At 43.6% G+C, this 4,930-nt stretch overlaps 1 non-coding gene across 1 annotated transcript; it reads left to right on the top strand.

Annotated features, from left to right (window-relative positions):
• The first annotated feature begins 548 nt into the window (after positions 1–548).
• Positions 549–650, top strand: LOC147449689 (U6 spliceosomal RNA). The gene has a single exon (XR_015189571.1). It is a non-coding gene; the product is annotated as a U6 spliceosomal RNA (small nuclear RNA).
• The last annotated feature ends 4,280 nt before the right edge of the window (positions 651–4,930 follow it).

Genomic DNA, 4,930 nt, shown 5'->3' with positions numbered 1-4,930 from the left:
CTCTGTGTGTCTGAAGTTGAGAGTGAGGGGGTCTTTATATAGGCTATCAGGGTAGGGGAGAGGTGCTAAAAATAGCGAACAGCTTAAGAAGACAAATTCACACATGTTCACCTCCCAAAAAAAAGCTTGGTTAGCCTTGAACTCTTTTCTAACTAACTTTTATGCATTTCATGTTTGTGAAAAGCACTTGCCTAATCGGGTCCACCCATCCATAGGATGGTGCCGTCAAGGCCTCCATCCTCCCACTTTCCACCCCACAACTCACCCAATAACTGGTTGTTTAATTACTACCACGTTGTTTTACATACACAAACGTTGTTCCTTGATTATTTATGTCACAAGTTTGTTAAAACAGTCCTTCAAGCATCACCAAGACAATTGATCAATCAAGTTCTAACAAAATAGTCCCTATTATAATCAATAAATTTGATACAAGACTCTTGCCGCTAACCATGGACTTCCTCTGCTTAACCAGTAGAGCCTTTGCAAAGGTTTTTCTTTCACTACCCATGGAGTGCACAAACTTTGCCAAATTGCTAACCTCAGGGGCCATTCAAAGACATTTGATAAAATTGGAACGATACGGAGAAGATTAGCATGGCCCCTGCGTAAGGATGACACACACAAATCGAGAAATGATCCAAATTTTTATCAAATGTCCCTTTAGGGATAGCTAATAGTAATTTTTTGGGCATTCGGACATGAATCCCAATGCGCGATTTCGAAATCTCTTGTTTAAGAGAGTTGCATGCTTACTTTGAGGAAAGAAGAAGAGAGAACTCTATTCTCGGTCCTCTCTCTTTTTGCTTTTCCAAAAATTGCTCCTACTTTTCTTAAAATTGGTTGAAAGCCTCTCTAGCTTTCTCTTTGGTCAACTCTTATCCCAAATCATAGTCTAATATTAATTTACTCTTTAACCTTAGCAATATAAATGTCTCACATTAAACTATTGATCCAGGATATACAAAACACCGTAATTACAAATTTTGGAGTCCGATTAATCTGCTGTAAAATCCTAGAGTGTGTCTAAAGATTTCAGTGAGTCATTATGAAACATATCACCCAGGTCAAATAATCTTCATATCATGTCATACCATGTTGCACCATAATTTTGGGCCTTACGATGCCTCTTTTTTATTATCCTTTGCCTTGATGTAAAACGGTATCCAATTTCCAATCCAATTGTTCTGTTAGAAACCTCTATAACTTCACCAAATTGTGAACTTTAAATACTTTTGAAAAATACATGAACGATTCTATTGATAAAGGTTAGGCATGTTACACCTCTGCCCTATTTACTTTTAAAAATCTACTACATATGTCCACAATAGTACTCTTTGGTAGAAGTAACCTGTAAAAATTATTTGTTGGAGATTTCCACCAATCCATAGATGTAGTTGGCTACATCTAGTCTGTGAATCTATCATGTTAATTCTCATTAAAGAACTTGAAAAAGCATGTCGACACATATTTCATGCCAGGGATTCTTGAATCCAAAGCCAAGTCAGAATGCCCACCTAAATGTCAAAATGGGGCAAAGGTTTCCTTAGAGTCTATCATCTATTTAATAAAGCAAATCCCATTGCAATATCAATTTTAATTTTAATACAAGAAAGGGTGTCATCAACCTCCTTGCATTGGACTTCTCAATACATAAATCCATAGCTTTGTCAATTACATTGCCATTGCCTTGCCTCTTTTCTCAAGACATCCACTTTTTGATTGAGCATTGCCTCATCAAATCTTGTACAAGCTTAGCCATTGCATAGCTATGTGCCATCATTTGATACCAATTTGTACATCATGTTCCTTGTACTTTTGATTTTAGTTTGTAAAAAACTCCCTTAATTTTGCAAAGGATTATAGCTTTAGAGACGTTGGAGAGGGGGAATGGGGGAACACACCCGGCACAAACAAACGAGCCTCTCTATAGCTTAGGGCATTCACAACACCCCTATCCTCTTGGAAAACACCTTCAAACACACAACTCACACTAGCAGACCATCGCCTGCTCGATTGCCACTGCTCACACACTCCAAAAAACCACCACACGACGCACACATGTTGCCACGGCCTGTCTCCACCCTTACACACACTCACAACAACTCAATCTCACTCTCTCATACAACACACCGTTGATCCGGGGGGGCACACACTTCCACACAGCCGACACCGAGGAGAACCATGAAAGCAAGAGAAAGAGAAGGGGGGAAGGGGAAACAATAGCGAGGCGAGGCAATGACGACTCGATTGCACTCCACAAAACACCTTTACAAACTCACACTGCCATCACCATGGCCATTTACACAAGAAAGATGCAAAGGGCTTGACAAGAACACTCCTCTGTCCAAAAGCTCCACTTTGCAGGCTTCCAACGGGCTCCATAAGCCAAGAAAAAGCCCCTAATTTGATCATTTTTTGACTTTTATAGGGTGGGGGGTTCAATTTGGGAAATTGCTATCTAATTGGTCCATATGGCACCCATTTTTGGTATCTCTTGGGAAGAGGGGCACCGCCTTATTCCATCTGCTCTCTTCTTCTCTTTTGCACTTGGGGGGGGGGAGGGGGGGGGGCATTAGCGACGTCGCTATTGCCTCCTAGCATTTTTTATCTCTTTATTTTTTTATTTTTTACCCTATGGCCTCAACCTTATACTTATTTTTTTATTTTTTATCCTCTGGCCTCAACCTTATACTTCTCTTGCTTTGAACCGACTTTTCTCTCTCCTCTTTGGTCCGCCCAGCGTTTGCTTTGCTCTTGCTCCTTTGGTTTTTTGTCTGGCCACTTGGCCTTGCTTGGCTTTGCACACCTTGGAGACCTCCGGATTTTCCTTCTCTCTCTCTCTCTCTCTCTCTCTCTCTCTCTCTCTCTCTCTCTCTCTCTCTCTCTCTCTCTCTCTCTCTCTCTCTCTCTCTCTCTCCATGCTTCATCTCCGCGGGATCCTTCCCTTACCTGAGGGGGGAGGCAATAGCGATATCGCTATTGCCCCCCCTCTCTCCTTTAAAATCTCAGGGCCGCGGGACCACCCCTCAGTCGGACGGCCACGTCATCAACGGACAGCGCGTTACTGTGCCTCCTCACCGCCACACCGGCCAAAACACCACTGTTGACGCCGGCAGAGCCGCCTTCGGCCACCGCAACAACCACGCAGAGCCGGCGGCGTTGAATGCCATAGCCAACAAGCGCAAGGAACTCCTACTCCTTTCGACACCCCCTAATGGCGCCCCTTTGCGGACTTATACCCCATGGAATTGCGCTCCTCAACTGCATGTGGGTTTATTTTTGAGCCATGTGGCAGCACCGGCTTGATCGGCCTCAAAGGACTTGAAATTCTAAGCTTTCCTCCTCCACAAAAAATCTCCCCCATCTCATTTTTTCCCCTCAACTTGCCCTGTTTGCAGTACACCACATAATGATCCAATCACCGAATCGCAAAGCGGTGTAGAGTCCCCACTTTATCGGTCACTGCCCCGTGCCAACACCACTATATTCCAACTCCCCGGAGTCCGCTATCCACGGCCATGAAAAACTTAAAAAATCATCTGCAATTGTCCACTGTCCAAATGCTCCCAACTTCGTTTCGCTGTATCTGACCGACGGAATATCCGATTGACGTGCAGTCGACTTCGACTAGCTCCACATAGTGCACACTACCTTCGAGAACCTTGGCGAAGCCGCAAAACTGCCAAACAGCACATCCTCCAATGCGGTCAAGTGGGCTCAGACCCGGCCCCCGGAAAATCTTATAATGACCATATCTTGCTATCCAGAGCTCCGATTCGCATTCCGAGAAGACAAACATGCTCCACAACTCGAGTACTACACACATATCGACTCACACTTGCCTAAGCCACCTGTCTCCAATTTTCCTGTCCGTCGGGGATCTGCTACACACTTCAACTTTAAACCGCAATATCTTGAGCAGTCTGGACCGGCTCCGTTGGATGATCCGTCTGGACCGGCTTCTAGAGAACACTGAACACCACATTCTAGCACATAAAACCCACATCTCGGACACAGAAGGCCACCAACCTGCTTGGCTCTTTGCAGCACACCTTTGGCCTAAAAAACCGCTTCAAGCATACACCTCCGCTATCCTTTGGTTGCCTAGGGCTTTGGTACCTTCCCTAGCCTTCTGCTCTGCACTCACATGATGCCTCTGCTTGGCATTGACCATCTCCTAGCTCTGACCAACTTTGGCCGCACCAACGTGGTCTATATTAGCCTATTCAAGAACCTATTGAGCCTCACCTAATTCGAGTACTATCTGAGAAATCATTCAAACATTACAAGACTGAGTATGCTTTTATACAATGTCCAATGCATGACCAATTTTATTTTTTTAATGTTGAGCAACAAACTTGCCAACATCCCTGATATAGTTTTGGGGCCCACAACAAAATTTCAACCGTATCAATAGTGGATTAGTATCCTCCCCTTTAATAAATGCAAGCAAAAGTAAAAGAATTCAAAGGATGCTTCGAAAGGTTATTTTAACAATCAAGGATCTATTGAACCCTAGTTCATAGTTGTCAGCTAGATCTGCATCAATCAGATCAATTAACACAGGGCAATGATCATATAAGGTCATCATGACATCACTTGTCTATGTCCCAAAGAAGACCACCATTGGGTTTGCAATGGGTGGAATCTATCCAATCTAAGACTAAGATTGAATGTGTGTAGAAGAATGGTCGAGATACCCATCTGAGGTTGTCACGTGCTCACGTGCTTGTTTACTCACAATCTTCTATACTTGTACTTCCGTCGACCCTTGCTTGCTCCACTATTCTCCAAGCACTGCTATTGACGGTGACGCTCCCATTGTCAAATATTATATGGATATTCTAAGCTATTGTAGCAAGCGCTATTGAATCTATATTGTTGGGGCTAAAATGCCAATATTGCACTACTTGCTCCACAACACATA

The sequence above is a fragment of the Adiantum capillus-veneris genome, chromosome 10 (assembly GCF_014529385.1).
Source record: "Adiantum capillus-veneris isolate H3 chromosome 10, ASM1452938v2, whole genome shotgun sequence".
Taxonomy (NCBI): domain Eukaryota; kingdom Viridiplantae; phylum Streptophyta; class Polypodiopsida; order Polypodiales; family Pteridaceae; genus Adiantum; species Adiantum capillus-veneris.
The sequence above is the reverse complement of the archived record's forward strand: the minus strand, read 5'-3'. Positions and strand labels throughout refer to the sequence as shown.